At 41.3% G+C, this 11,301-nt stretch overlaps 1 long non-coding RNA gene across 1 annotated transcript; it reads right to left on the reverse strand.

Moving 5' to 3' along the window:
• Positions 1 to 692: 692 nt before the first annotated feature.
• On the reverse strand, positions 693 to 10,827 carry LOC149917258 (uncharacterized). Its single transcript, XR_016468028.1, has 4 exons — positions 10,701 to 10,827; positions 3,737 to 3,848; positions 1,771 to 1,958; positions 693 to 786 (listed from the first exon to the last, which is right to left on the reverse strand). It is a non-coding gene; the product is annotated as an uncharacterized LOC149917258 (long non-coding RNA).
• Positions 10,828 to 11,301: the final 474 nt, after the last annotated feature.

An 11,301-nucleotide genomic window follows, 5' to 3' on the forward strand; every position in this document is an offset into this window, starting at 1 on the left:
GTTGGGATCAGAGCATGCTTAATTTGTTTTGTAATAGAGACTTTTCTTTAATGAAAGACCGATTAGTAAAGCTTTGGTTGCCACTCTGGTGATCAGTTGGCAGAACAGCCTCCGCAATTAAACTCGTGTATCTCTGTCCTGAAGCAAAAAAGCAGGCTTAAACAGTCAATAAATGTTAATCCAGTCAGAACCTGTCTGTGCCTTTGAAGGCTGCTCATGAGGGGTTTTTCAAATCACATTTTTTTCATCTTGTTTTAAATATGGAGGTCCCCATAGAGCTGGGACACAGAGTACAAGGCCTCCCACAGCTCCGTAATAAGGTCTGGCATACTAACAGTGCTCCACACAGATCTGTCATCTGTCTGTGTGTCCCTCCTGTCCCTGTGCACTTATCTGTGCATTTACTGGTCGGGAAAAAAGTAACAGTGGTGGTTTAAATTTCATGCATATATGAGAGTAAAAAGGCTGCTTTAAAATCCTCATACAGGACAGGTCATGATGGATATGCAAGGTTTTATCATTTACAAACATCCCCCCAAAATTCTCCCCGTTATTATTTTTTTCTTTGTGGGATGATTCACAGGGGAGGAAGTTTACATTTGTACATAGACTGCAGAACACATGTGGGGAGCGGGGAGCTGCCAAACAACTGTTCTGAAAACAAGCAAACAGAGAAATTGAACCTTACCAAGGCTGTTGTTGCTCTCTGGAATAGGATGGGCTTCTCCCAAAACACTGCCAGTTATTTATCTAATTCTGTTTTTCATTTTTGCTTGCTTTCTTTTCCTATGGAGAGGATAAAAAGGTGAGTGGATAACTAAAAGCAGAGGGCGAGTGAGCAGAAAGTTGGCTGGTAGATCTGGGAGGGAGACATGGGTGAAAGAAAGAGGCAACTCCCCATCTTTAAATGCTTTCCATTTGGTGCAACACAGTTGTTGCTACAAACTTCCAATCCTTCCATTTTTCCTGTTTTCTGTCTATCCCTTCAGCTGCATACATAGCTGTGCACAAAGCATTAACATCCATGGAGAGTACATTATATTTAGCCTAATTGTAACTGGCATCCCCTTCTTACTTTGTATAATTTACCTTTTGTTCATCGCTGGAAGACTGAGAGCTTCAGATAACGAGATGAAGGGTGTTGCATGAGTCACTGCGCTGCAAATGGCAACTCCATGCTAAAGAGAGGCAAAAGAGGGATGCTTCCTCTCACAGAGGACCAAACTTACAGTGTCCCTTTGGGGTGATGTGGTTGGTGTGTCACAGGTGTGTAGAACTCCAGTATGGGCAGGCAGCACCGTGATTCTGCTGCTTTCTGCTGGCTGTCACAATGGCACCACTCACCCAGTGGCCTTGGAGTAAGGTGTGCCAAGGAAGCAAACAGAGAAGTTGAACTGTTGTTGTTCTCTGGGGTAATTTGTAGTTATTAACTGCATTCACATTGCTTGCAGGTATGGATTTACACACATGCCCTCTGTACTTGCTGTTTTGAAATGATTGGGTTCTGATAGGGGATATTATGGGATTTTTAAATACCAACTTTTTCACACTCTTGCTTTCTGGTCAAAGGAAAGCAGATCCTGGTGACCCTGTCCAGCCTGTGTCAGACTGGGTCACATCCAACCCGCAGTTTGCATTTAACAATAATTTGAAGCTGAGACACAATATAGAATATACTTTGTCCTATCCTTTGCTCCATTTACCTTTTCAGTCTCCATTCTGGTCATTGAAGTCAGACCAGTGTACGACACAGGTGTGTGCCCTGCTCACCTCTTGTGCCCCTGATGTCAGCTCAGTACACACATCCCCCTTGGCAGCCAGCATTGTGCAGCTGGGGTGCAGATTGATCTTTGTCTCCTGTTACTCTCCCATGATCTCAGCAGAGGCACTGACAGCAGACTTTGGGTTACTGTCCAGGCAGTTGCGTGCAACCTTGCAGAAATCAGAGGAGATTCTTCCTGAAATACAGAAATCAGAATTGCTGTCCACAGTTTTTGATTCATTAAAAACATGAGCAGGGCAAGTGAAAGGAAAAGGGTCAGACAGCATCTTTCAGATGAAACAGAGCAAGTGAATGGACTCCAAAGACACAAAAGATACCTTGAAATACTTGGGGGTGTTTATCCAGTGCATGAAGCCCCAAAGGCCACACAGTCCTGGGAAGAAACAGTGCATCAAATGGATATTAGCATCCTGGAAATCCTATTAATGCACAAAAGACTATAAATTATAGTCTTAAATTATAATACATCAATTGTTGTAATTTCAAATGTCTTTCACGCAGGATGTGGTGATAAAAACTTGCATTTCTTTCATTTTTTGACTTTCTGCCACAAAGAGCTGGGCCACCTGTCCCTAACTGCATGTAGTCAGTCATTTCATTTAGTCAGCACATTCTAAGATCTAAGAAAGCAGGACAGGAGCCCACAGGATGCTGAGTACTGCTGAAAGCAAATCAACAGGAGCAAATACCTTTTCAAACCAAATGGCACACGAGGTGTTTGCTACCACCGAAGACTTGCTAAAGCATAAAGAAATGCACAGCACACCAGGTTTTGTTTGCTTCCCAGCCAGCGCTGGCTCTCGATGTACAACTGTGTGGTCACAGCAACTTCCTGCAAATGGAGAAAACCCAGAAAATTCAAATAATTCCTCAAGGTCACAAATGGAGCGTGTGCCTAAATCAGCAAACTGTGTTTCCTGTGCCCCCTCACGCTTTCACCCTGGCATGCTGTTAGGATACCCACAGCAGCTCTTCAGAGTGCTGCTCCCTCAGCAGCTGGAAGGGGTAAAAGAAATTTGGACATAATCCTCACAACAGCTACAGTGGTCTGGGCAGCCTCAGTAATTGCAAGACACTCCAAGGCTCTCCCAGAAACCCAGAAGTCTGTTGTTTCAGTGAGCTCCCAGGCCAACCTTGGGTGGCTGCAGGAGGTGAAACTTTAAGTAGACTACAGCCTTATAAAACATCAGCAGACACATATTTGAAAGCCTAATGATCAGTTTACCTTGGCTTAATTGGGTTTATGTGTTCAAGGATATCCTGGCAGGGAAAGAGGCTTACTGCTCTTGGAGAAAATTAAAGCTGGAACAAAATTCTGCTGATGTGATGGAGAGCCTGAGAGCATCTCTGTGTGAGAGCCAGCTCTGGCTCCTTGCACTCAAGAGGTGGGCTGAGCCCAGCTATCCTACTACTTCTTGAGGTGGTGGCAAAATACTGTGCTTGGGAAGCTGGAGAGCTGGCTTAGGGCTGATCTCTCCTCTTTCTCTCCCTTCAGATCTCATCTAACCCTTGAAAAAAAAAAAAAAGCAAGTCTATGATGAATAGATTTTTGAATTGGCTTATAATTGGTTATTCTGCTCTATCATATTAATTTTCATCTTCAACTGTTCATTGATTGAAGAATACTGGATGTGGATTGTTAGTTTTCTTCATGACACATATATTGAAGAATGATTTGGAGAACATGTTAGTGCATATTGATAACATTTTCCATCTCCTATATGTTTTTAGGGTATTTTTTTAATTTGCTGCCCTAGGAGAAGTGAATCTAGCTTCTGTGTGTTGGTTGTTTTTTTGTTGTTGTTGTTTTTGTTTTACCTTTCTAGACATCTTTTCTAATAATCAACTGTTATAAAAATGCTGAAGAAATTCAAAGCTTGCAACAAAGTTCAAACCATGTTAAAATGAACAAGACTTCCTTAAAGAAAAATGAGCCAGCTACACCCATCTTACCCATCTTTCTGGTCTCCCTTCAAACACTTCCACTTCTCTATCCGTGCTGCAGTATTACCAGGCGTGTTGTAGGTATCCTGAGTTTGGGGCTCCTATACTGACCACTGCGAAGCTGAAAGAGAACAATTTGCAATAAGGTTATTAACGTTGCCTGGTTCACTTCAATGTCTGTGGGTGCCACACTTCTCAGCAATGTGTTCATCCACAATATGGAAATTTAATTCACGCTGGTTGACCCACAGCTCTGAGAGGCCTCTCGGTTCAACCCACGGTTATGAGCCTCGGGGAGGTGACTTTGTCACCAGCACGTGCATAGCAGAGGAAGACACTGATGGCTTTCCCACTTGACCCAGACATCGGGGGGGCACCAATCCTGGGGCACAGTTGTTCTGGTGACTCTGAATTCCAGTGCCCCTGAGCTTCTCTTGTGGGGCCTTTCCATCAGGGCTGCTGGATCATGCCCTGTGAAATAAAATCAACGTGCAAGTGCAGCAACCTGCTTTCAGACTTCCTTTGAGAGGGTTTAATTTGAAGCAAAAAAGCATCACAAGGCTGTATCACCTCAGATCTTCATACTTTTAACAATTAACTCGCTGCAGAGACTGCCAAAGAATGTAACTGCACTCATGTAAAAATTGGTTCGTTTTATTGCTGTCTTCCAAGAAGTAGCAAAACTGATTTTAATGAAAATTTGTATTTAGGAAACAATCAACAAACCACACACATAACCACATGCACAGCTCCAAGTGCTGCTGGGGTGAGCCGTGGCATGCCAAGCTGCAGCCTGAAGCTAATTTTTTACAGCCAAGTTATAAAGCCCTGAAAAGGGGGTTTTATGGTGGAAATGCTGACAGAACCAGAGTGGTGCTACTGGCTCCCTCTCTAATTAGTCCAAAGAATGGAAAGTTATATTTTGCAATATGTGGTAAGCACTATTGTCCTGATGTCGCTGGTTTAAGCCAGAACTGAGGGCTTAATTTGGTGTTACATATTCTATTACAAGTTTGAAAAGGCAACGTGGACCTTTTTACTGTCATGAAATGTGAGGGCTTTCAGGCAGCAACCTTGATTTGTACTTTCAATTATATAAATATTAAAAGGTGCACTTTGGATTTCTTTTTGGTGACAGTAGCAGATTCCAGCTGAGTTCAGTCTACTTTGAAGAAGACGTGGAGTCCACATGGTGTTTCTCACATGTTTTCCAGAAACTACTTTTAAATTCCTTCAATAAAAGTTACTTTTATTCCCGTTTAAGTGTTTTGTGGTAATGTTTACAGAGAAACATCCTGCCAGCAGACGAAAGTAAATAAAAGACAGGAGAGCAGTAACATAAAACACATCAAGTTACTACTGCTCCCCACCACCTGCACACCCCCACCTCTGCCTGTAATTACACCTACCTGGGCTGGTGCCCTTGCTTTTGCTGATGATGGCAGAGGCCATTTACCTCCCCACCCAACCATTTGTTACTGCAAGGTTGCCATAGTGTCACTGTGATCAGGCAACATCTGAGCTTTGCCATCCTTTCAGCATCAGCCGATTGTTTTGGTAAACTAAGACTGTTGTTATGCATCCTATTGTCCTGCACTCCACTATGCTGGCCATCCTACGTCCGGCAACAAGAGAACAGTCATTTCTCTGAAGGTGGGACAACTGTAAGGGAAATGGATAGCTGCAATTATCAGATTGCACAGACATACCTGGCGTGTCTTAAAAACATGCGTAATTATAGGAAAATGGGTTGACTCACAGATTTAAATGAGACATCCACCTGATTACGTGCTGTGCTGTACTTTCATTTGGCTCATTTGTTTATTTGTGTTTTTCTACTCCTAATACAGTATCTATATTATACTGGAAAATATTACCCACATAACTGCTATTGCTTCTATTGTGACTATAAGAGGAGGATCACATTAAGGTTCTAAACACCCCTGTATATTCATTTTAAAAATACCATTATTATATAAAGTGCCTACAAATCCCTATTAGTTATTATACAGCCTGAACAAACTCTGGTATTTACACCTGAAATCAAGCCATAGTAAATTCCTTCCTCATTTCAGAATAAAACTCCAAATTCACAACAGCACCTCCTGTTATCCTCAACAATATTCTACTTGGTGTTACAGAAATTCCTGGAGTGGTGATGAGAAATTAACCTATTCTCTTCCTTCCTGTCACTGCTTTTTTTCCCATCCACTTGCAAGGAATGTTTCTGACTGGTACTTGACAGTACTGCAAAGGTTTCTGCTTGGAATTTAGCATGACTGTTGAGATTACACTAAAGGCAACAGCAAATTATTTTGTAAGTGGTAATGCTAAATACAGTATTTTGTGCTTCTTCACCAAAGCAAGGTTTCCAATTCCTTTCTTTCTTGTGCCTCAAAGGAGGACCTGATGGGCCAAAGCACCACGATTTGATTCAACCAGATCTGAGCCAACAAACAGTGTTTAGAATTAGATCACCATCTCCACCTGCATTAAGATCTACAACCTACAGTAGCTTTGTTAGTCTGCTGAGAAACCAGGCTGGCTCTGATTGAAATACCATTTTGATGCTCTGACCTTCAGATCTCTTAATAAAGCAGAAGACAACCTGTCCACTGGTCCTTCTGGCTCTGGTGAGGCAGATTGGCAGAGTGGCACCAGTTGCAAGCCAGCACAATGTTTAACTTAATCCATGTTCCCAAATACAACATCAGTACAACAAGAATAAAAAATACCTTCAAAGAACCCAATCCCAATTTACAAAGGCACTGCTGTCATGGCCACATGTGGGTCTTCTGTGGGTCAGTGGGGTCCTGCCAACACGTGACCCCTCTTGTGTCAGCTCCAACACTCATGTGCATTTTAAAATCCACCGAAAATTATGCACAGCAATGTTCATCCAAATACTCTGCCCAAAGATAAGCACATACAGATGTCTGGCCACTGTTGAACTGTGATCCCCTCCTTCGAGCTTGGAGGAGATGAAAATGCAGTTTAAAGATTTCTTTCAAAGGATGAAGTAGTTCTATTGAAGGAAAATAATTATTTTTGGTGCTAATCTGCACTTCACATACAAAGTAGAATCAGTAGTACTTTCTTTTAGGACATCCTATGTCACCTCATTTAGATGAAAGAAACACCCTCATTGAGGAAGAAGTTATTCTTAAGCACTTTGCCATTCAGTTTTAAGCATAGGTAGAAGACAATAGTCTGCTATGAAAGCATCCATGAAGATAATCGGGATTATTCTGCATGAGTTTACATCAAGCTGAAATTTGGCTCTGCATTTCTGGAGCTAATACAGGAAAGCATCCAATGCAGCAGATTTCTATGACAGCAGATCACAAGGCTTTCTTTCAAACAAGAGATCTAAAATATTATGAGTTACTATGTGCAAGTAGACGGAACCATGATACACCCATTTCCTTGCCAGACTTGCTCACAGAAATAAATATCCTGAAATCCAAAGTAGGAGTAAAGCGATTGTCAAAGGTCTACTGTCCAAATAAAGAAATAAAATGAGATGGAATGCTATTAGAAGTGAATTGAGAATACTGATAAAACCACATATAAAACATACAGACACAAGAAAATGTTTTCTGTTATGTTATCCATGAAGCTGATAATTGGATCTTATTTATTAAATGTTTTCATTATTAAAACTCAAATATATTGTTATTTTTCAAGAGAACTGGCAAATGCCTTTATTGCTTTGTAAAATATTATTGAATTGTACTCTATAAATCTAATCTGTATATAGATTTTGAGGATGTTCACCCACACATTTATAAGCACACACAATTAATTTTGAGGTGTACCAGTTCTTTTCTCCTAGTGAAGAACAGATCTCGGAAAATTCAGCCTACCTAACATAAAAATCTGTAAGTTGCAACTTAATGTGCCTAAATATCTTTAGTCTGGAAATCCCATAGGAGGAGAAGTTCATGTGAGATTTCCAGTAACTCTTGATCTCAGCCATGTGGAAATATGCTATAAGCAGCTTTCCCATGCTATTTACTCTTCCAGATCCAGCTAGTAAGAGTCATAATAATTAGCATTTTTACTATAGCATATTGTTACAGAGGATAAAAAACATGATTAAATAAGCAATGAAGAACTGTATGAAACATTTTAATATAACAACAAACTACTAATCAGAATCTCAAACATTAAGAGTGAGTCCTGTTTGACTCACTCCAAGCCACCAAGCCTGGCTTGAGTCCAGCAGGTGAGCCATGATGGAGATGACTTGGTTAGGTGCATGCTGACAGCACCAGTTCCCTGGTAAAACTGTTATAGCAGTTTCTATTTGGCAGAAAAATGACCAGTGAAAACAAATTCTCTTTAAGGGGTGAGACTGGTAGGACAGCAGAGCTCTCATCCAAAAATGTCCCCACGGGACACCAGGAGATGTCACCAGCCCCAGCCTTCTGCAGACCTGGCGACCAGTTGGTCCTTGTGATCTGCAAGGCACCAACCAGCGGTCTGAAGGCAGCAGAGAAATAAGCTGCTATTTAAAATTCTCCATTGCTTTGTTCTTGGAGATGTATTTTCCGTTTTCACTGATATCAATCACATATAGCGAGACACAAAATTAAAGCAAAGCAGGGCAGGTTACATGCTTTTTTTCTTCCTTGAAAATTCGTTTTATACTTGCTACTTCTCAGGAAGAGTGTGACCTATAAAATTTTTATGTGTGTATTAGAATGTTAAAAGCACTGTAGTAACAAGCCCTGAGTTTTAAATAAAATATAAGTACTGAATCCTCTATTAGGAATGGTGTAGTGGAGCCTCAAAGGCTCACTCTAAAAATTAAGGACCAGTAGCCATAAACTCAAATAAAACACCGGGAGCTGGGAATACCAGAGGGATTACCAACAGTAGCACTGCACATACAAGATCCAGTGAGAATGGATGAGGGATTCAGCCAATGCAAATGTGATTTGGAAGTTACATGTGGCAGTGCATGGGGCCAATTGAACAGTGAGGCCTTCAAGACCCTGGGGAAATAGGGACAGCACGAAACAGGAGATGCTGCATACAGGTACCTAACAATGACCCCTGCCTGCCCTGCGAATGGAGCCCACAGCAGAGTTCCCCAGCAGATTGCAGCCACCATGCCCACATGATGGGCTACAAGTCCCTATGGGCTTACCAGTTCAGGACTGAAATTGGCACAATCGTGTTTATACAGGGATGTAAGAACATGCACTATAGCTGAAGCTCCTGTGGGGCAACAGATTGAAGTGATTCTCTTCCCTGTGAGCCAGAGCTTACTGATGTCCAGCACAGAAATTGCTCCTGAATCACTTGGGCAACTTGCAAATTTTACTCTTGGGGCAACTCTCACCTGTTTGATGTATGTTAGACCTGTATCTGCACAGAACCTAGGAATTTAACTTCATTTTTATAACAGACTGTAAGTTGTCCAGAGTACAAACTGGTTTTACAACGCAAGTCTCCCACAGCCTACCCTTATCTATCACTTATCCCTTTGCAAGGGAAGCACTAGAAGAACACCATTCTGATCCAATGGACTTCCATCTCCATTTCACGCACACCCTCCATCTCTACCACCAACACAAACCAAAAATTTAAAAGTCACGTTTCCTGGAACACATATCGAGGGCTACACACAGACTGATATGACAACTGTTCTAGCCCTGTATTAATCAACAAAGAAAGAACAGCAGACAAAATATGCTACAGTAAGCAGAAAATTAATTACTCCAAAAATGAGAAGAAGCAAGAAAATACTACTGTGCAGTCCTTCTGTTCCTTCCGCTAAAATTTTAATGACACATTCCAAATGTTTAAAACATTTAAAAAAAAAAAAAGAAAGAAAGAAAAAGTGGAAGGCTATAATCTACATACTTTTCTTTTAGGGCTCCTTAACACATCTTCTAAGGAGTCCCAGAGATGTTAGCTAAGCCATTATACGTAATGAATCTTGGCATAAAAGAACAGCACAGCAGCAGCTACACATGAAGCAGCATGTACAATAAATTATCTCAAATGCAAACCAAATTCCCCTTGTTTATCATGTATATAAAGCACCAGTGCTCAAGATTCCCTCCAGAAGAGCCAGACTGCGTGTAATATTACTCATAGCATAACAAGGTCTCGTTCTGTCATCGCAATTGCATCTTTCCTCAGATGATGAAGTGCAGACGTGTGGAGATGGAAAGGCTGTCCAAAGAAATAAAAATATCAACAGGTAGACAGTAGACTAGGCGATCTTCCCTGTGCTGAAGTACAAGGTGTGCTGAAGTACAAGGTTATGCATTCTTTTCCCAATGCGATGGTGAGCTGGAGCTCATCCAGCTCAGGGAGGAGAGCTTCCTGCACCAGGAGTGAGGTGAAACCAATGTTATTTGAGAAATGTATGGCTCTACAGCCATCGCTCTGCTGCCCTGAGGTGCTCAGAGCAACACACTTGGGCTGCATGTTACATTCTTGATGACTGAAGAGATAATGAGAGGCACTGAGTGTGAAACCCATAATCACAGAATGGGATCTCCTCTGTAGTCAGTTTGATATCATGAGGCAAATGGAAACATCTCTTTATCAGCTTAATGTAGAGTGAAAATGATAATTAATTGAAAGCTCTCAGAGGTTTGAGATTTTGGAAAAAATTCCAAGACAGCGAGAAAAAGTCGCTGAAATGTATAGGGTATCTATTGCATCTTTCCACAACATGTCACATCCACCAGCAGAGCCATGATTTGTGCTTTGCTGAGGGGAAAAACAGTCATTATTTTGCACAGTGTATGCAGCTCCATGTATCTGACATCTGCTTGCACAATCACGTGCAGATGACAACCTGCTACCATTTTAATTAGTCAAATTTGAGCATCTACGGCAACCTTTCTGTTACTATATACCCCTTTCTTTGAAAATAATTCTTCAGTACGGATACTGCCAAGCAACAAATAAGAACACAGAAAACACTAAATATTTTCTCAAGACCCACCTTGTTTGGGGTACATGTTTCCCCTTGCAGCTGAAAGGTCCTGTGAGAATTTGTGTATCAGCCACGTTGGTTTTCAGCAGCGGGATTTGTACATAGCAGCGAGCCTCTGGATCTTGTTAGCTCAGGGCAAAAAGTCATGCTTTGGAGCAGTTGCCCCAGCAGGAGGATAAAAGATGATGGTTGGTAATTACATCAGTTTTGCACTGTTGAGCAGATGTTCTTGCAGATAGATTTTGGCTGGCATTTACAGAACATCACCAGTGAATCTCATGATAGCACTGGAGGAATGCTGCTACAAGTGGATGGAGCTGCACGCCTGTAATAAAAAGATTACAAACAGAGGAAATAAATGGAAAGAAGAAACAAGAGAAAAGTGTCTCAGGAGCTAAACTACTTCAGAAACTGTATTTCATTTCTAACTTTAAAAAAATAATAATTTTTAAAAAAAAAGATTTAGTCTTGAGTAACCTGAATACGGCCCAGGAGATTTATGTAGACCTTAGTTTAATATGGGGATTAAGGAAGATGTGGTGCCAAATTTCAATATCCAGAGAGGACATAGCAGTCTGTACAGAGCCACATTAGAACAGAGGAAGGAGAC

The sequence above is a fragment of the Phasianus colchicus genome, chromosome 7 (assembly GCF_987193195.1).
Source record: "Phasianus colchicus chromosome 7, bPhaCol1.hap1.1, whole genome shotgun sequence".
Taxonomy (NCBI): domain Eukaryota; kingdom Metazoa; phylum Chordata; class Aves; order Galliformes; family Phasianidae; genus Phasianus; species Phasianus colchicus.